The sequence below is a fragment of the Pelophylax lessonae genome (genome assembly GCF_965119305.1).
Source record: "Pelophylax lessonae genome assembly, chromosome: 4".
NCBI lineage: Eukaryota > Metazoa > Chordata > Amphibia > Anura > Ranidae > Pelophylax > Pelophylax lessonae.
In genome coordinates, this window is record NC_138771.1 from 413,843,164 (window position 1) to 413,865,976 (window position 22,813).

The following is a 22,813-nucleotide window of genomic DNA, read 5'->3' on the forward strand; positions in this document are numbered from 1 at the left end:
GGTGAAGGGAGTCTACTACCTGAGCTAGAGGACTGGACGTGGGCATACTGGGTTTATTATGAGTAGGTTTTGACCGAGACTTATCCAGGAGTGGGTCCATAAGGGAGTTAAAATCACTGCCTATGATGTGTGGAATGTGAGGATATTTAAGCAGATGGGAGGACAGGAAGGACTGATCAGGGGCGTTGGGAGCATATACATTTGTCAGTAGTATTTCGCTATAGTTTATCTTCATCTGTGCCAAAACAAAGTGACCACTAGTGTCGGTGGAGAGGGAGAGGATGTTGCAGGAAAGTCTCTTGTGAATCAAGATCAGAACTCCAGCCTTGCGGCCTGAGGCTGCCGATCCCACTACCGTGCCCACCCACAACTTCTTCATCCGGAAGAAGTCGTCAGAGGACACATGAGATTCCTGTAGCAAAGCAATGTCCGTTTTAAGCCTCTTAAGATGTCTCAATACCTTCATCCGTTTAATTGGGGACCGCAAGCCCCTGACATTCCATGAAAGAATCTTCATGGAGGGTCCGCCAGATGAATGTATGGAGCCTGATAAAGCATCAGATCAAAAATGTGGACAGCAGGGATGTGTGTGGGTAGTGTCATATGTGCTGTGGACAGGTGTCTGCAACTTGGTGAACAATGATACCACAAGGAATCCGATTTCAACCGTGGAATCAATGGAGAAGGAGGGGGGGGGGTACCAGAAATAGAAGGAGAGAACAATGAGAGGGAAAAGAGAAGCAGAAAGGCATTTGGAAAAAAATACATTGAGGACCTCACTTTTTTCCGAATGCTGTAACTGTGGTAGGCGATGAGTCCCTTGATATGGACGCCAACAGGCCTGTAAATAATACCAACCCAAATCACCTCTAGAGAAAAATGAGGGGGGCAAGGAACCTTGAACCCTGACCCACAATAAGGGGAGGGGAGCGCCCGGGTCCTCCACAGTAGCAGCAGAAAGATCATTAAAACGTATCAACCATAACAGCAGAATATGAGATCTGAATCCACCGAGCATGACACATACTAACATAGCACAACAGTGCAATAAGAGTGGATCAGAGGTAGCAACCTCCAAAAAATTTATTCGGGTGGCAATCTGAGATACGCAAAAATAATGTAGTGGAATAATACTTTACGTGTCCACAGGGCCTCCTAGGAGGAGGGAAGAGGTAACAAATGGCGGTCCATGGCATGTCAGAGATGCGGAAGAAAGCGACCCCCGCTGACTACCTCAGAGTATTTTTGCCTTTTAGGAGATTCTTTACCCGGGCTCCTTGGGATCAGGGGGCGTTGGGCCGAGGCCGGCCTAGTAGACATGGGGTCAGACCCATCCGTACAGAGTGAGCGTATGAAACCTTCCGCCTCCGAAGGGTCTTGGAAGGATAGTTGTTCACCTGAAGGTGCCCGCAGCCTAAGGATTGCTGGGTAGGCCAAAGTAAATTTGATCTGGGCTTGATGCAGTTGTGAGCATACAGCCTGGAATGCCTTTCTTTTCTTGGCCACTTCAACAGAGTAATCCGCAAAAATCAGGACTTTTGTACCGTCTATCTGGAAAGATTTGGACTGCCTGAATTTTTGGAGAATCGCCGATTTATCGGCGTAGTTCAAGTATTTGGCTATAATCAGACGCGGTGAAGAGCGTTCAGAAGAGTGAATCCCCATACGATGGGCACGTTCAACCACGCAGATTCCTTGCAGTCCCAAGGCCTCCGGGATCCATTTGGAGCACAGTTCGGGGATCGCAGATGGTGGCACAGTTTCCGGTATCCCAATAAAGCGGAGAATGCTCCTGCGCACCCTATTTTCCAAATCCTCCACTTTTTGTAGTAAGAATTGATTCGTCTTTTCTTGCGCCTGCTCAAAACTGTGGGAGCTGTAGATTTCTTCCTCCACGTTGGCCACGTGGTTTTCCACCTCTTGCAGCCTGTGGGAATGGTCATTGAGCTGCTTTTTAATGTCCTGCATGCCTGCTGCCACTGCCGTTTGCACAGCTGCAGTTATGGTGGGGGATAAAAGAGCCACCACTGTCTGTGCTATGCGGTCCGACTGGGGGTCACCCAAAGAAGGCATCGCAGGGCCGTGGGTGCCGCTGTATCCATGGGTGAGGCGTCCGCCTCGTCCACGGTGAGGGCCGAGACCGGGGCCTCGATTTGCGGCGGGTTGCGCTGGCCGCCTTTTTCCAAGAATTTGTCCATTGCGGCAGATGGATGGCACCAGGGGGTCGCCTGAGGGTGGAGGAGCCAGCAAAGGACCCGAGAAAGGTAGGTTGGCGGGCTTTTTAAGCTGATTTGCGGTCCGATCACGGGAGCCAACAGGGAAGGTGACTACCGCATTCGGCGCCGGAACCGGAAGTGGCGGCAGCTTTTAAACACTATGGCCAATGCAAAACCATTTTTCCTCCATCTTCTTCTTGTCAATACCATAAAACCACTTCTGTGAGATTTGCACACTTATCTTCATCCTCTGTTTCTGATACCTCAGTGATCTAGTGATCGTGAAAGGGGAGGGATGGAAGTGATAAAATTAATTCTGCCTGTCATCAATACGGACACTACCATCACAATCAGAGATTGCTGTGCTACATATAACAAGTATGTTAGTCTGTGACAAGCTGTAAACGGCAATTGTGCTTACATACAAAAAAATCTATATATGACTGTCTTTCATATATTTTGCTTTTGGAGTTATTTTCAGCCCATTTACAGTACTTGTATGCGGTCTTTTACCATTTCTTCAAACATCTCCTAAAAAATAGAATCTAAATGTACAAGTCTGAAGTCACTGGGTCAAATCCTCTTTAATTAGTTACCCTATTTGATGTGCAGCAGTACATTGATTAATAGAGCCAAAATCCAGCAATTTCAGCCAAATGACAAGATAAAAATGAACAGTCCATTCTAAGATAAAATAACTAAACCAGCTTTTGCTAAAATGTTCACTTTTAGTCCAGAGACTTCCCCTGCAGTATTGTGGGGGGTTTTTTTGTCAGCAGTCTGATGACCAGCATCATTCAACCAACTTCCTCTGAGCCCAGGTCAGTGAGGATTCTCCCAGCCTGTTACTGGACAGTGAAATGAGAAGTAGCACAGTAATAAGCTAATTTCTCTGTCATTCTGCTTTTTCTTCCTATCAGCATGTTTTTTCTCAGTATGAGAACGAATTGGCTCTTTGTGTCATTTCCTCCTTTCGCCCTCCTAGAAGTGACTGATACCAGGTCAAATTAAGGTACTTATACTGCTTGTATTAAAAAAAAAAAATGTAATGATGTATTGATCAGTTCAGGCCTGTATTGATCTGTGAATTTTATAGCTACGTAGAATTTAGCATTAAACATATGCTAAAAGGACTTGTAGGTGTATAGCTCCTACTTTCTAAGGGACAGTTCACACCAGAATCACACAGGAACATGGTGCGCATCCTTGTGCGTTGTTTTGCAGTGCAATTTTTAGCTTATTCATTTTAATGGGCTGAAATCCCACAGGAATGCACAAAAAGTAGTGCATGCACTACTTTTGAAAAATGCACTGCACCAAATCACGTGTAATCTGGTGCCCGCTAATGCTCTGCATTTGCGATCTGCCTGTGATGTGCTGTTAACAATATATTAGCACCCACAGCAGATCATAAACATGGTGAGGGAAACACACTTTTCCTGGACCGCATTATGGTGTGAACTGGCTACATGTTCCTTTGCATACACAAACCTAAAGCACCACATGTTCTTTTGTATACAAAAACCTAAGAAGGTTTTTTTTATTTTTGTCCCCTGTGGCCAACTTTGAGTTGCCAATATTTTACATGCTCCAATCTTGTCTTTTTACTATAAGTATACAGTATTTAAAGTGTTACTAAACCACAACAGTAAAATCAGTCTGTATATGCAGTAAAGCATGCTTGTTATACTACCTATGGGACCTAAGGGGTAATCCTCTGAATTGTGTAAAAAGACTGTTCGATCCTGTCTTCTCGGATCCTCCCTTTATTCCATTGTCCTCAATCCATCTCATAATAAGACAGAGTCTTTGGAGTCATTCTGCACTTGTTTAATTTAGTGTGTATTGCTAGAGAGTTTTTCTTTTTTCTTGGTCAGTTGCATGTGATCAGCACAGGGCCAATCAGCACTGTCATGATAGAGGGTCAGCGGTCCTGTAGCCTCATAGAACAGTCAGAGTAGAATGAAAACTCCTCCTATAAGCTCTAACCTGTGTTCGGCCAGACACTGATAGAAGTCACAAGACTGCTATATACTACTAAAGAGAAAATGTATTTAGCAGTTTAAATTGACTAAAATAATTAGATTTCCATGTTGTGTGTACTGTGGGATACCAGTGAATGCAGGGTCCTTGGTTTAGTAGCACTTTAAATATTTTTGGAAATGTGTTTTATTATCTTAGTATCCAGCATTTATTTTTATTATTCCTAATTTTCTTTTTGCAGTTTGTGCTGTGTTCTTTGCAAGACTCAAATGATGAAGGGGTCTGTGTTGATGGGTTTTTTTTCACATCAAACAGGTTTTTCATTGCCATACAAGTCTATAGCAATGCAACAGCTGCTTTAAGATGGGGGTATCATGTCAGAAGAAGGTCAACAGCAGGTTATGGGCTCATTCATTCAGGCGTCGATAGTCAAGGACCTATGATTAGCTAAATAATCACACCTATTAGACATACAGTCCAATATAACATGGAACAAACTTCATGGATGGAACTTCCATGATATTCTTGTAGAATATCACAAAGAAAAGTGCAGCGCATATACTGTAACATATCCAGAACAATAATAATAGTCATGACACATCAATGGTATGAAAGTCCATAAAAGTCCATAGGAAAATAAATGTCAGGGAAGAGGACTTCATTGAGGAAAGGTGAAAAGCATACACCGCTGTCCAAAACTTGTGAGCGCATCCACCACAGAGAATTACTGCCTCTCACCTCCAGCAATTGACCACCAGGGGTCACCAAGCCATTCAAATTGCACTAAAGATACCAGCCCTCCTGTGCAGGATCCCAGCTCAGAATGGAAGTTTCATCTGGTCATAAAGAAAAAACGGAAGAGATCTAAACGCTCTCTGTCTTCCAATAGTTTATTATAAATACAAATTAAGCTACTTACAAACAGGGCACTGTCACAGTGCCAAATGCAAATCAAAGAGTCGTGTTTAAGCCGGGAGGCCGCGGGTGACATCAGACTCCTCCCCCTGCAGATATTCTTTGTAGCCTGTGAAACGCCTGTCCCCAGGCTGAAATAGAGGGAAGCTTTGGCGGTGTCAATAAGCAAATCTTTTGTACCTGTCGGCTGCCCACTGAAGTAGGGTCTGGACTTGGGACCAAATTGTGAGCAAATTCTGCCCAACGCAGAAGGGCAACCCAATCATCTTGGTGGGCTGAAAAAAACACCCAAAGGAGCTGTTCAAAGGACTGGTTGAATTCTCCAAAGTATTACACCACACCATTTCAAGACATAGACTGTAGTTGTTAAATCCCACAACATAGTCCACAGTGCAGTGAGACTCCTTCAAAATGGAACTACCACCATCATTCCCAAGAAGCACACGGTGGTTGGAGCACTCATATCCTGGTATGGGGATTATACTACACAAAAGTATTGAAGGATTATCACTCAACTTGTGGACTATTCTTTATTTTTTTAGTGCTGCAGGCTTTGTAATACCTTTTTAAGGACTCTATATATTGGTCTTCCTGCAAGTTGCTGGTTTATCTGTATCTTGGTACGTGTATTACAGTGCAAGCTTTTTTGTTTTTTAAACTTACAAAAATGGTTTTGTGTGTCAGGATGAAAGAGTGATGGAGGTCCTCTTGTAAGCTGGGGAACAGGTAGCAGGTATATAGCTCCCTGGGATAAGCAATCTCTCAGGCACAGATACAAAATCAAAGAAGGTAGTGACAAACAGTGTTGCGTTTATTTGTGATATTTACAAGGTCTATATACAGGTGCTGTAAAACAAACAGAAAAAAAAATAGCAAAAGAAAAATCTAGCCGTGTCTCAGCACTAACTATACAAAATATACAGGTCCTAATTAAAAGGCTGAGCAAGCCTACAGCTTGTCAGCTTCCACATACACAGCTTGTAAGTTTTCACTAACCTCCTGCTCTAACAAACAGTATTTGTCTGATTAATTAATTTATCCCTGGCCTGTACTTTACAGTGAAGATATAGTTCTGAAGGGCTAGAAACCACCGGTTCCCCCCATCTATTTGTCTCCTTCTTTTGGGCCATCCACTTGAGGGGAGCATGATCAGTTATTAACTCAAACTTGCGCCCTAATAGATAATACCTTAGTGTGTCTAAGGCCCGCTTTATGGCTAAATATTCCTTTTCTATGATAGCATACTTTCTCTCATGCTCATTAAGGTTTCTGCTCAGGTACACCACAGGTTGTTCTCCCCCATTTTGTACCTGTGACAATATTGCCCCAATGCCAACATCAGACGCATCCATCTAAACCAAAAATCCTTGGAAAATTTGGGGGGGGGGGTACAACACTGGTTGTGCACAAAGGACCTTCTTCAAGATTTGTAAAGACTCAAGACACAAGGTTCATGGCAATCCTCTCAAAGGGGACTTCAATAATGGGTAAATGGCACTAAAGGACTTGGAAAGTGAGGCAGGGGTGCTGACATTTGACATACAGGGCAGGATTGACAGTAATTATCAATGTCCTTCTGAACCCCAGGCCAGTAAAACCTGTGTAACACTCTTTCAGTGGTTTTCTCCACACCTGAATGGCCTCCCAGCAAGTGTCCATGGGCAAGTTCTAGTACAACCCTTCGGTATAGTTTATGGACCACCAACTTTTCATGATTTTTTTTATACACTCAATACAGTAAATCCTCATTGCTACTGAAATAGGAAAAACAGAGCATGTCCCCTGGTTCAACAGGTACGCCATTAACCGCAGCCATATTTTCCCAGGACCTGGCAAGGGGAGGGTCTTTTCTCTGCTCTGTACCAAAGTTTTCCTGGTGCACATTAAGATCAGTAAATTCTAAGGTAGCCTCAGTGTCAGCAGAAGGCTGTCCACTTTCACTGGTTGTGGGGACTTCTCCTGCCATAACAGATAAATGAAAATCTGAGGATTCCTTAGAAGGAGTCACCTGAACCCACATTTTCAATGCTGGCAAGGGATTCAGCTACTGTGACCAAGTCTGGACGATCCCACATTTCTCAAAACTCGGGAAAATCCCTGCCAATTATGGTCTCATGCACTAAGTGGGGTACAACTTCGACCAGATGAGTAAGAATACCTATGTCAGATTGAAACTTGACCCCGTGGCTATGGGATACTCCCAGGTATCCCCATGTACACAAAATCAAAGAAACATTTTAGCATGAGAATTCACAGGCTTAATCATATCCATGTTAACCAAAGTAATCAAACTTCCTGAGTCCAGCAAGGCCATAATGGGCTTAATATTGGCAGTCATTTGAAACATGTGTTTACCCAGACTTGGTGCTGCAGAGCATGAAACAGCAGCAGCAAACATAGACTGCCGTCTATAACATATGTCACATTGTATAGGTTCATCTGTCAATGGACAGTTTGCTGCAACATGTCCCAGTTCCTGACAATGGAAACGCTTAAAATGTATTCAGTTAGTTTTGCTGACAGGCCCTGGCTTCCCTTGTTTGGGATGCCAATCTTCTGACCTGGCACCAACAAAAATCTCCCCCCTGTCTCCTTGCCATGCTTACCACCCACTTCCTTAGGAACAGTTTTACCAGTTGCCTGGGGAGACCGTGGCTTTGGATGGAAAGTCCGTGCAGCTGTAGGGGTGGAGATCAGGCTCTCTGTAACAAAGTACCTTTAATGAGCTCCACCAGGTTGTCTTGCAACTTGGGGTCCCCTAGACTGACCCACTTCTGCAGGGGAATCGGTAGTGACCTCAGGAATCAGTCCATGTTCACACGCTCCACTATTTGTGGCCCAGGCAAGGACTCCAGCTGTAGCCATTTCCAAACCAGGTGGATTAGGTCAAACATCTGTGATCTTGGGGGCCTCTTATCTTGGAAGGGCCAGCTGTAGACCAGCTGTGCTTGAATGGCCAAGGTGACAACGAGTCGTGCCAGAATTTCCTGCTTGACTTTCTCATACTCCTCCAGATCACAGTAGGCCTTTTGCTATTCTTTAGTAAGTTAGAGGGTGGAAAGTTCGGCCCACTGGGTTTTAGGCCAAACTTCCCTCTCAGAGGTCCTTTCAAACATCAGCAGGAAGGCCTCTGGATCATCATCTGCCATTATCTTGGAGAGGAAGCAATCCATATGAATGGCTGAGGGCTTGTCTCCAACACCTTCAATTTTAGCAGATAACCACTGCATTAGCATCTCCACAACCTCAGTTTATGTTTTCCTATCCACTTTTCCAGCAGTGACTAGCTGTTCAAACATGATACGGCACCAATCATAATATAAAGTGCAACCTATCAATACCCAAAGCCCCTTTAAACGTGATAAACACAACAAACAATGTTCAAATAAAGTGAGGCGCTGTTATGCAAATATAATAAAATGTTCTTTTCCATTTTCCCCTGTTACAAATCATGTGATAAATGAAAAAATAGAGTGCATATATTAGTGTGCTCCACACAATCTATTAAAATGTGTTATAGACACATTTGAATGAATCACAAAATTAAAACACAATTTCCAGCAAACATAGGATATAGCGTGGCAGTCCACTGAAAATAATAGTGATGGTTTCTGTAACCTTAAATCTGTACTTAGTGCAATATGGGTGCTCTTCTCCAAAAAAATCAAATGCTCCACCACATGCAGATAATACAATGCACTCACCAGAGCCCCCGGGTCCCAGGGACCATACCGTGTCTTATGGCAAATGCAACTTAATGCAAGATTAGTAAACTCTCCTGAAATTGTGGGCAATCCACATGAAGGAGCTTTTCTCCCCTCAGGTAATCAATGGCAATAGGTATAAAAAAACAAATAACAAGATGATTGTGCAACACCATTTATTAAAACCACAAAAATTAAAAAACAACAACTCTGCAGTAGTTTCCCTTACATTAAAAAGTGCCCCGACCGACACCAGCTCAATAGACACGTACAATGCCCTTAGGCCACTATATCCATGTAAACCAGGAACTCACTCTCCCTCCCCGTAGCAGTAGCTCCATAGCTGGTGTGCATTCCACTGCTCCGGAAATGACGTCCAATGGTTGCCCAGAAGCTCTAGGCAGCAACCCAATCTCAATGAGCTTCACCTATAGTGGCATCATTATTTTCCAGTCCCAATGGGTGGTCCCAAATTGCTAAAGTGCTCATACAAACTTCTAGTGTGAAGAAATATGTGGAAAGTTTTACTAATGTCTAGCCATAAAAAAGGAAGGTTTAGTCCATGTAGGAACTCAAGGTTCACTAGGACTTGGGTGATCCATCCAATTTCTAATGGGATTTAGTAGGTATTAATTAAAGAATCTCACACCCTAAGCAGATGTGGGATGCCAGTTGGAAGAGTAGTAGCTCAAAAATCAGGTTTTGACATTCTTGTAGGCTATACTTCTCTTAAAGCGGAGTTCCGGGCACAAAATCAATCTTTTTTTTGTGCCCGTCCGCTTGTTCACCTTCACCTGAAAAGAATTGGATAGTTAGGTTTTTTTTTTTTTTGTACTCACCTTGTAATTGTAGATCGAATATACTCACCTATTCTTCACTTCCTCCCTCTGTGCCACGGCTCCATCGTCACTTCCGGGCTTGCAATGATTCCTGGGAGCTGAACATCATCGCTCCCAGGAATCAATGCGACAGCACCGGCCCCGCTCGTCACTTCCGGGGCGACGCCGCATTCCCTGCTAAACAGCTTCTGGGCATGCCCAGAAGCTGTGGAGGAATGCGGCGCCGCACCGGAAGTGACGTGAGGGGCCGGTGCAGGCGCATTCTGGGAGAAGAGGACGCGGAAGAAGACGCGGAAGAGGATCGCGCCGGCTTCAGCTGCCCACAAGAGAGATGGAAACGCTGTGGAAGAAATTTTATAAGTAAGTATTTCTTCTTGCAGGTAAGTGCGAACCGGGACAGATCAGAGGCTAGCCATTGTGGAATGTGCTAGCCCTGACTGTCCCGGGGGTATGTTTATTGAAAAATGGTTTCTGTGCCCGGGACTCCGCTTTAATGGAGATCCACAACTTGTGTTTGTCAAGAAAAATACAGTCAATGATGTAATAAGGTTGGTAGATTTAGTTTAGTTAGTTTTTCTTTAACAACTAAATAGTTTAAAATCAAAATAGTTTAAATTCTTTTCTAAAACAAGAATATACCATACATGAAAAACAAATTCCTACATGAAATGTACTTTTACCTCCAATACTGAGAAATTTCCCAATGGTATTGCTTGCAAGCATATAGTTAAGCTATAATTGCAATATGATCTGTATTTCACACACACCTTCGTAAAGTGTGATTGAGAAGCATAGTTGGTGCTGTGACCTACTACCCAGAATAAGTATGCTAAGATACCTGAAATGGTCATTGATAGCAGGGGACAATATTTGTCTATACTTGTGGATAAATTGAAGAAAAAAGGTCATTTTAAAATTCCTTTGTTAAAATGAATTGTTTTTGTCTTTCCAGCATGGACTTGTTTTTTACAGCTTAGATTAAATGAAATCATGTTATGGTCATTGTTTTCAAAGAATTCATTTTTAGGGATTTGCATATAAAGTGAATGTAAACAAACCTATTTGATGTAATTTAAACAAAAAAGAAAAAGATGTGATTAAACCTTTGATCTGATAACATTTTTTATTTTTTTATTAAGTGGATAAAGCAGGAGGAATTATTCTTCTTGATAAACTTTAGTAATATAAAAATATAGTCAATTATTGGGAGATCATAAAAACAAGAATCATGAGGAAAAAAATGTAGCCATTGCTGACTTTTGTTCTAAAAATGCTTGTTGCCCAGCTTAATGCTGGAGCTTTGGTTTTAAAAATTTTCAAAAATCAACAGATAATAAGTATAGGGCCTATGGTGCGAATAGTTGGTAGTGATAATTACAACAAATATTCAAATGGGTTTCAAAGGCAAGGCACTTGATGGCACAGGCACACAAATGTATCCACATTTATGCAGTGCTTACCTGATTCCACTGCCTGCGGCTTGCATCCTTGAGTGGGATTCCTCATGGCTGTACAACAGAGCCCAGCATAATTAAGAATCTTGGCTTCTCTCTTCCTTCACTGGTGCATAGGAATGAGCATGACTGGCATCTGAACAATGAAGCTGGGGGCTTGCACCTGGGCCCAGGAACAATAGAGGGATGCAGAAGGTCTCTAAACTATCCCTCCTCAGCAGGAGCCTTTCTTTGCAAATTTAAACTTAACTGTCTCTAACAAGACAGTTTCCTTTTGCTACCTACCAACACACTGCAGGCACACAAACTCACCCAGCAGGGATTTTATAAAGCCTTTCTTTTGTCTAAAACGGCAACACAGATCTAGTGAGAATGTTCTGTTCAATCAGTGACTCGCTTACCCAAAATGGCACCTGGAGTCCATGGGAGAGGACACTTTGATGCTATGCCTGACTTCCCCCTAGTAGACAGAAGGGAAGTACTTTCCTTGCAAAACAATTCCAATTAAGGATAGACAGGTAAGGGCATCTAGTAGTGAAGTGAGAAATACATGCCTATCACCATGCTACAAATATATAGAAAAATAAATACAACTTTCCTTTGGCTTTCAAATCATTTATAACTGGCTAAGCCATGTGAATCTCTGGCTTAACTTAGCTAGGGAAAAAAGGAAAATGTATTCCTCTGCACAGGGCTTGTTTTAGACAAAAGGGAAGCCCTGGACAAATGTGGCCCCTTGTGTTGAAAGTCTGTACTGTGAGACGGGTGCCGCAACAGAAAAAAAGGCTTATATATTAAAGTGATTGTAAAGTCTTGTTTTTTTTTTTTTTTTTCTATTTAAATAACAAAAATGTTACACTTACCTTCTCTGTGCAGTGGTTTTGCTTAGGACAGCCCAGATCCTGCTCTTCTTGGATCCCTGGCTGGAGCTCCTAGCCCCTCCTTCCTGTTGAGTGCCCCCACAGCAAGCAGCTTGCTATGGGGGCACCCGAGCCAAGCCTCAGCTCCATGTATCTATTTAGATACAGAGCCCCTCTCTCTCCTGATTGGCTAACTGAGTTTGATTGACAGCAGTGGGAGCCAGTGGCACCGCTGCTGTGTCTCAGCCAATCAGGGGAGAGAGTCCTAGACAGCTGAGACAATTGTGGATGTTTTCTTAATGCATAGAATGCTTTAACCACTTAAGCCCCGGAAGATTTTACCCCCATTCCGACCAGGGGGTATTTTGCGATTCGGCACTGCGTGACTTTAACGGACAATTGCGCGGTCGTGCGACGCTGTACCTAAACGAATTTGGCGTCCTTTTTTTCCCACAAACAGAGCTTTCTTTTGGTGGTATTTGATCACCTGTGCGATTTTTTGATCACGCGCTATAAACAAAAAAAGAGCGTCAATTTTGCAAAAATAGCAATATTTTTCACATTTTTTTATATGAAATTCCCCAAAAAAAAAATTTAAAAATCAAAATTTTTTTACTTTTTCGGCAAATTTGTTTTATGCTACATATGTTTGGTAAAAAAAATCGCAAAAAGCGTATTTTGATTGGTTTGCGCAAAAGTTATCGCGTTTACTAACAAAGGGAAAGATTTCTGTCATTTTTGTTGTTTTTTTTTTTTTAACGTGTAATGGCGGCGATCTGCGATTTTTTTTGCGGTACTGCGACATTGGGGCGGACAGATCGGACCCTTGACTGACATTTTTGACACTTTTGGGGTTACCAGTGACATTTCTACAGTAATCAGTGCTATATATATGCACTGTTACTGTAAAAATACACTGGTAGTGAAGGGGTTAACTTTATTTGGGAGGGAGGGGCTGTGTGTATCCCTAGGGGCGTGCTTTCTACTGTGATTGGCTGGGGCTTGAGCTGTATGGACACTGATCAACGGATCTACATACTAGATCCGAGTGATCAGTATCCTAACAGCAAGGAGAATGACAGGCAGCTTGTTTACACAAGCTGCCTGACATTCTCCCTCTCCCCCGCCGATCGCCGAGTGACCGGCGGACATCGGGTCCGCCGGTCACACGCGCGGGGGGGTCCGTGACCACGCGGGAGCACGCCTCCGGGGGCGCGCGCGCGCGCTCGCTCCCTAGACCCTCACAAGCTAGTGACGTAGCCCTACGTCACTTTGCCTGTGAGGGGCTGACTGCCGACGTAGATCGGCGTTAGGCAGTCGGCAAGTGGTTAAGATAAAAAAAAACCTATTGACTTTAAAACCCCTTTACGCAGCAAAACATAATAAACCATTTAGCCTGTATATGTTAAGCACATAGCATACCTCTTAACCACTTTGCCACTGAGTACCGTAGTACTACTGCGGCAAAGTGGCTCGTTATCGTCTGACGACGTAGACCTACGTCGTCAGACACTCCCCCTTGTGGGCGGCGCTCGCGCGCCGCCGGAGGCTCGCTCCCGCTGTATTCAGTCACAGCGGGAGTCGGGCCAGGGGAGGAGTAGCGGCGATCGCCGCTGCTCTGCCCCGATCGTTGGGGATCTAGTGTGGAGATCCGCCCGCCTGTGTAAACACAAGCGGGCGGATCTCCCAAGTGACAGGGAGTGACAGATCGGAGTGTTCAGCATAGCTGAACACTCCGATCTGTCCCTGGCTCACACAGTCACCTCCCCCCCCACACGTCAGTAAGCACCAGGCATACATTAACCCCTCCCTCTCCAATAAAATGAACCCCTTCCCTGCCAGTGTCATTTTTACAGTAACAGTGCATATATATAGCACTGATTACTGCAGTAATGTCACTGGTACCCCCAAAAGTGTCAAAAATGTCAGTCAAGGGTCCGATCTGTCTGCTGCAATGTCGCAGTCCCGCAAAAAAAATCGCAGATCGCCGCCATTACGCGTTAAAAAAAAAAACACCAAAAATGACAGAAATCTTTCCCTTTGTTAGTAAACGCAATAACTTTTGTGCAAACCAATCAAAATACGCTTATTGTGAATTTTTTTACCAAACATAGGTAGCAGAAAACAAATTGGCCAAAAATTTAAAAAAATTTTGATTTTTACATTTTTTTGGGGGGAATTTCATATAAAAAAATGTGAAAAATATTGTTATTTTTTCAAAATTTACGCTCTTTTTTTGTTTATAGCGCAAAAAGTAAAATTGCACAGGTGATCAAATACCATCAAAAGAAAGCTCTGTTTGTGGGAAAAAAAGGACGTAAATTTAGTTTGGGTATGGCGTCGCACGACCACGCAATTGTCAGTTAAAGTTGCACAGCGCCGAATCGCAAAAAGTGGCCCAGACGTAAGACAGCAAAATGCTCTAGTGGTAAAGTGGTTAAACTAAAGCTCTTTGTAATCAGCAGATACCATATTGACCATAGACAAACTATATCTGATGAAAAGTATCTGGGTTGGTATAAAAAATGTGGTCTTCAGCAATCATCATCAAAATTATTACATATTCAGAAGCATTAATTTATTTTGGAGATCTATTTCTTCTAAACGGTGTCTTATTTCTTACCTGGATGCGGATATTAATTTCATGCAGACCTGTCTTGTTGAAGGTCTAAGCCAGAGGTGAGCATACAGCTTTGAGGGGACTATGGTTTTCCAGCTGGGAGTACACTCTTTTCACATTTGAAGATGGTGAAATTTAGATGGTCTTATGTTATATAATCACCTTTTCTTTTTTTTAAACAGGAATAGCATGTGTCATATGAGAGACATACAGTATCTCACAAAAGTAAGTACCGCCCTTACATTTTTGTAAATAATTTATTATATCTTTTCATGTGACAACACTGAAGAAATTACACTATGCTACAATGTAAAGTAGTGAGTGTACAGCTTGTATAACAGTGTAAATTTGCTGAACCCTCAAAATAACTCAACAAACAGCCATCGATGTTTAAACCGCTGGCAACAAAAGTGAGTACACCCCTAAGTCTAAATGTCCAAACTGTCAATATTTTGTGTGGCCACCATTATTTTCCAGCACTGCCTTAACCCTCTTAGGCATTGAGTTCACCAGAGCTTCATGGGTTGCCATTGGAGTCCACTTCCACTGCTCCATGATGACATCACGGAGCTAGTGGATGTTAGAGACCTCGCACTCCTCCACCTTCCATTTGAGGATGCCCCACAGATGCTCAATAGGGTTTAGGTCTGGAGACATGCTTGGCCAGTCCATCACCTTTGACCTCAGCTTCTTTAACAAGGCAGTGGTCATCTTGGAGGTGTGTTTGGGGTCGTTATCATGTTGTGGCCCAGTCTCCAAAGGGAGGGGATCATGCTCTGCTTCAGTATGTCACAGTACATGTTGACATTCATAGTTCCCTCATTGAACTGTAGCTCCCCAGTGCTGGCAGCACTCATGCAGCCCCAGACCTTGACACTCCCACTACTATGCTTGACTGTAGGCAAAACACACTTCTCTTTGTACTCCTCAGCTGGTTGCCGCCACACATGCATGACACCATCTGAACCAAATAAGTTTATCTTGGTCTCATTAGACCACAGGACATGGTTCCAGTAATCCATGCCCTTAGTCTGCTTGTCTTCAGTGAACTGTCTGTGGGCTTTCTTGTGCATCATCTTTAGAAGAGGCTTCCTTCTGGAATGACAGCCATGCAGACCAATTTGATGCAGTGTGTGGCATATGGTCTGAGCAATGACAGGCTGACCCCCCACCCTTTCAACCTCTACAGCAATGCTGGCCAGCACTCATATCTTTTTACCAAAGACAGCCTCTGGATATGATGCTGAGCATGTGCACTCCACTTCTTTGGTCAACCATGGCGAGGCCTTTTCTGAGTGGAACCTGTCCTGTTACACCGCTATATGGTCTTGGCCACCATGCTGCAGCTCCGTTTGTAGGTCTTGGCAATCTTCATATAGCATAGGCCATCTTTATGTAGAGCAACAATTGTTTTTTTTAGATCCTCAGAGAGTTCTATGCCATGAGGTGCCATGTTGAACGTCCAGTGATCAGTATGAGAGAGTGAGAGTGATAACACCAAATGTAACACACCTGCTCCCAATTCATACCTGAGACCTTGTATCACTAACGAGTCACATGACACCGGGGAGGGAAAATGACTAATTGGGCCCAATTTGAACATTTTCCCTTAGAGGTGTACTCACTTTTGTTGCCAGCGGTTTAGACATTAACAGCTGTGTGTCGAGTTATTTTGAGGAGGCAGCAAATTTACACTGTTATACAAGCTGTACACTCACTACTTTACATTGTAGCAAAGTGTCATTTCTTCAGTGTTGTCACATGAAAAGATATAATAAAATATTTACAAAAATATGAGGGGTGTACTCACTTTTCTGAGATACTGTATCTTGATGTTTCATATTTCCAAGTTTGTTATTTCTCACATTGTTGCATATGTGGGAGTTATATTTTGATATTTTATATGTCCACTTTGATATTTAACTTTATTTTCACTTTGATGTTCTAAATTTAATTGTTAGTTATCACAGAGGAGAGTGACATTTTGATATATCATATTCACGTTGAATAATTAGACACTGGGGCTATTTCTATGGAAATGAAGAGACTTGTCCATAATGCCACCAAGGAGTGTGCATGCAGAGGTGGCTTCATGAGACCCTGTAAGGAGATGTCACTAATCAAAGACAGAAACCAAAGGAGGGGGAATTTAAAAAAAAATATATACAGCAACAAGTGTAAATGAAAAACAAACATGCAGACATGGTAAGTACTAAGGTTTGAAGCGTTAATATATATATATTTTTAAATAGGGATTAGGAACTTGTTAAGGATTAACAATTTAAAATTTCCAAAAAGGGAAGGAGCTGCTTTTTTAATGGACCGATCATTTTATATATAAAAGTGGATACTAATCCCCCACACTGGTGAAGAATGAGCTAAAGAAAGGCAATATTAATGAGAAATTAGTGGGATATCTACAAATAAACTCCCCAGTTATCTCAGTTTTATCGCTGTATATACTTTGCCTTAACACTGTGCTACCCAAACAACAGAGCTACTAATAATACACACACCTCACTCTGTGTAGATTATATCTCTCAAAATAACTACAATCACTCCCTCATTGAGACCGCAAGGGTTAAAGTGGTTGTAAAGGATGACATTTTTATTTTACAATGCTTTAATGGGTCTCCCTCTCTCCTCTGAGACAGAGCAGCAGAAGCCATTGGCAAGCATGCACAAGTGCCCCAAGATCAAGCCGCTTACTCTAGGGGCACTCAGCAGGGGGTAGGAGCCAGGAGTGTCAGCAGGGGACCAAAAAGAGAAGGATCTGGGCTGTTATATGCAAAACTATTGCACAGAGCAGGTAAGTATAACATAAAAATCCAAAGCTTTAGTGTTACTTCAGTGTTGTCAAATCACAAACCATACAACCCTTCAGTTGTCCAGTTAAACAAATGTAATATTTATTCAAACTAACATGCAAATACAGTAGAAAAACCCATTGCATAAAGCATATGTTACATTTAAAGTAGAACTTAAGTCAACAATACTTACCTGTCCTTCAATGGTCTGAGGTCCCTGGCTGACAATTTCTACCCAGATTCTTCTGGGTATCGGGTTGTGGCTATCTTCATTGTCCAGCATGGGATGATTTCACTCTGAACATGCACAGGAGTTCAATCATCCTGGCACACAGGATTTGTACTGGAATGTTAACTGAGCTGCGTATGTGCAGCTGAGGGTACATCCTACGGAAGACTGTGAGCAGGCATCTGGTTCTATATTTTTTACAGAAGAGACATTCAATGTCTCTTCCGCAAAAAACAGTATTTCTTCTCACATTTTTTAAATGGAGATTTTAGTTCAACTTTAAAATAAAGTATAAAAACACCACACATTGGCAGATCTCTGCCAATCAGTTTAGTAATCTAATGAAGAATTGCTTTCAGTGAATGATCATTGCCTACAAATGTTTGTTTGTTTTCATATTATCTTCATATGATCTTAGACAATTTTGATAAATTTGTTATAGACAGCTCTTACTAAGAATTATTTCATGTTCAGAAATTTTCTTTGGAGCGTATAAGTGGAAAGGTGATGGGGTGATGCTAACTTGCTTATGGTGGTGTATGAGGAGAAATTTATTTACAAAGTATTATTTTGACAGTATGGGATTGGGTACACTACATTAATGACTTTTTCAAGCTGTTGTTGGGATCGCATTTGACCCATTTTTCTGTTTTTGGATTATTTGCATTCCAAGTGTGTGGTCTTTTAGTTGAGAGGACTTTGGAGTTTGGAAATATTTATTTTTGCATATTTTGATTTATAGAGAAGATGATAAATTAAACAGCAAAAAAAAAAAAAAAAGAAAAAAAAAATTAAACAGCAAATTTATATAAAAGATTCTGATATAAAGTCACGTCTCACATACCAAATAGCCCACCCTAAATTATTAAAGAGGGAAAATACGATGATTCATTTGATAAGGGTTAACACTTCATTATGGAATTCATGAGGAAAAAAGGTACTATGTATTAAAAATATGGAAGAACAATGAATTATTAGGTGCTAGCCACCTAAATTACTGGATACTGGATACTTTTTGCAGGTATGGAAGAGAATAGTAGAAGATAACAAACATTGCCATCAGGTCCCTTTCTATATAAAGTATGAAGTTTGTCTTCACATAAATGTACAACTATTAACAATAGATTGAAAGGTGCAGTTCTGCATATGCTAAAGTGTAGTTCTATTCCACACCTTACTGTGTGACTTCTTAATAGCAGGCAAGAAATGAGTACACGCGGAGACCAGGTGGAAAAAGTTGTCCTGTTATCACTCTGCAACTACATTACAACGCAGTGCTTCATATTTATCTAATTTAAAATAAATACAGTTAGTCTGGAGAATAATAAATAAAATAAATTAAATATCATATGTTTTCTAAAAAAAAGTCTATTATCAAACTTTCAGTTATTGGACGGAATGCCCTGTAATACCAAATACATAAAAGGAAGCATTCTTCCCAAATTTTGAAAATTTTTAATCACAAAGTACACCCCTGCTATGAATGAAAAAACAAATTTAAACCTGCGCTGCACAATAGTGATAAATTATTCCGTGAAAAACTGTGAGAGTGTGCAGCTGCTGCAAACACTAAGAAATTCTTAGAATAAATGAATAAAAACAAATGTATGCAGCGCTAGCAACAAATTAGTGACAAAAATTATTTAAAATGAAACCAATCTATATCATATAAATTCAATATATAATGATAAAATATATCAATCACATTAAAGTGCATAAATTTCTATAATAATAAATTAAAGTGCATAATTAAACTATAAATTAATAAATATATTTTCCAAGTGTAAGATTTAAAGTGCATAAATGGTGAAATAACGTCCTTATTGATGATCCAAAAGGTGCCAAAGTGCCAAGTGAATAAAGGTGCTTGTGAGGTGAAGGTGCCCTCTTGGTTCCCCACTCACCGGAATTTGATTGTATAAAAGCCCTTGATTTTATTGCACATTTGCCCAGGATCTGATGTGGGATTCCTCCGATGTGTCCTCCGTGTTGAAATCGTCCCCGATATCACCATTAAAAGAAGAGAGGGCCATACATCGTGAAGTACGTAAGATATAATTTTATTTCTCCAAAAGCGATTGAATACTTACAAGATAAAAAATCATATGCCTTTTTAACGTTTTTATCTTGTAAGTATTCAATCGCTTTTGGGGAAATAAAATTATATCTTACGTACTTTACGATGTATGGCCCTCTCTTCTTTTAATGGTGATATCGGGGACGATTTCAACACGGAGGACACATCGGAGGAATCCCACATCAGATCCTGGGCAAATGTGCAATAAAATCAAGGGCTTTTATACAATCAAATTCCGGTGAGTGAGGAACCAAGAGGGCACCTTCACCTCACAAGCACCTTTATTCACTTGGCACTTTGGCACCTTTTGGATCATCAATAAGGACTTTATTTCACCATTTATGCACTTTAAATCTTACACTTGGAAAATATATTTATTAATTTTTAGTTTAATTATGCACTTTAATTTATTATTATAGAAATTTATGCACTTTAATGTGATTGATATATTTTATCATTATATATTGAATTTATATGATATAGATTGGTTTCATTTTAAATAATTTTTGTCACTAATTTGTTGCTAGTGCTGCATAAATTTGTTTTTATACACCCCTGCTATACCTACAGTTATGCAGACTAAACAAATCAGTAAGCAATAATGATTGGTTAACTAACAAGTACTACTCATTTTTTTTTTTTAATTTTTGTGTGTCACTATGAAAAATGTAGTAATTTGGAGGTTAGGTTAAAAAGTTTATTGCACACTTTGGTAGGTAAATGTTTAATTTTACAGAGGTCTATTTATTATACCAAAAAAAGAGAAAACAGAAGAGAAAAGATGGACAGAGGGTTTTGATAGGAAGAATAGTCCCCACAAATCAGGAACATTTGGGAGCTATGAAGGAAGTAGTATGCTTTTTATTAAGTGCTATGCTAATAAGGAAGTACAACACTTCCTTATTATGGCAGTGATGTCACCGCACAGGCCCCCGTGTTCTAAGTAGGATTTCATTTGGAAAGACCATTGCACACTTGCAATTTGTAAAGTGCTGTTAATTTCACTTTTGGACCACTTTACTAGTTTACTTGAGAGTATTTAATTTTCATTGCCATTTCTCAGTATTCCTCAGCTCAGAATAAACTGACTGTATTTGTTTCAAGTTCTAAGGCTCCCTCTATATGCTCCCTTTTACTTATTCAAAAGTATGCTGATCAATCCTTTATTCTCTTGCCATTTATTTTGTGTTTTGAAGTCTCCCTTACTCAGACCTGCAGTAGTTGTAAAGCAGGGATACAAATAACTTTTTTGTAGAAAGATTGTTGATGTGTGTAGCTAGCCTGCATAAGAGGTATGCATACAGTAACTGCACAAAAGCTTAGCACCATCAATAAGTATGTCATTCGTATTTCCATTTTTTAATTTATAGTGTTTATGTGTATACTGCATATAAATCTATAACTGTTTTTTTATTTTAGTTTTGGAATAAGTAGGGAACGTCCCTTCTCTTCCTGTCCCAAGGACAGTGGGATGTAATAGGAGATCTCCTCAAAGTGAGAAGATATCTATTTTTGAACAGTTGTGATCCAGAAAAGGTTTCCCTATTGGAGACCACCAGAGACAATGGTCACCAATCCCCTTTTTAGTGAGGCTAAATCTCCTGAACAGGAACACAGACAGCAAAAATAAAAGAAAAATACCTGCTGGGGTTCCAACCCTTCTACATTCTATGCAAAACAAAACAAAAAATAGCTTTACATACACTAAATTAACACTGATAAAATGTTCCTCCCTGTCAGGTGGCAACCTTTTATGTAACTTGAGGTAATATTTATTATCAAATGTATAATACGTATGTAAAATGAATACAAAGGCATATAATACCCTCTATTGAAATTCTCTGCATGTATGAATTTTGTTGTAGTCCCCATAATGTGTTCTAGATTTACTGCATTAGAAAGTGTAGGCACGTTTCCTGCTGATTTAAGATTGTGTTATTAAGGTGTGATTATTGATTTTAAAGTCTGTAGGACATGAGTATGTATTATTTGTAAGCACAGTGGGGTTCTTTTGATAATTATATATTGTGATGTTTGTTAGCTCTGGTTGTTATTATTAATTTTATGGAAGAAATGAGGTCCATTTTTTAAAAACTTGGTTGATTGCAGATGTGAAAAAAAAAAATAACAACTTGAAGGATGCATACTAAGGTTAGTAAATTTTTTTTTCTTGTTAACCACCTCAATACTGGGCACTTTGACGCCCTTTCTTCCCAGGCCAATTTTCAGCTTTCAGCACTCTTACAATTTGAATCACAATTACGCGGTCATGCAACACTATACGCAAATGATATGTGAACAATATTTGAGAGAAATAGGCCTTTTGTGTACATTTAAAAAGTCTTAGATCTTTGAGTTCAGCTCATCATGAAAATGGGGGCAAAAACAAAAGTTTTGCGTTTATCATTTTGTTCAGTGTGTGTATGTATGTATATATATATTTTTTTTTTTCTCATTCGTCTTTTTTTTTGTCGTCTTTTTTTTTTTCTTTTGTAGAAAGCACGTTTAACCTAGAGCAGGATGAAACAATCTGAACACAACTGACCTAAGGGATAAATGACAGACAAGAATACGTGGCCAAATTGTGTGCCACTGGAGACGTGTTTGCAATGATTGCAAAAAGTAGCCTCAACAGGGAGGTGAAAACAAGGACAGGTCCGGTCGATGCCCTGTCGGGGGAAATGCGTCATAGAGGAAGCGCCGTACCATCACATCCTTCAGCTGCGGTCCGCACTGCAGGCGGTCGCAAGCGTACGAGTGATAACAGCTGTTTTGTCATCTTATACATGTAAGTGCAACCGTTATTTTCTTAATAAAGTGTAAAGGATAATGCACTATAGGCTTCCTTCTCTTGTTCTCCAAACTGCATAATATAAACTGCGAGGGACTTGAAGAAGAGGAGAGGAGTGTATATTTTTGGCATCCCTTGAGACCATAGAGAGGAGATCCATCAGCAGGAGCTTTCACATACTCTGTCATATACGCATATCTGGTAAGAGGCTACCCATATCTGTCTCTGGCTACAGATCCTTCCTATATGGGACAGGGGTGTTATCACTTCCAGGTGTTCAATTATTCCGCTAACATTGATTTATTGTAATCACATATG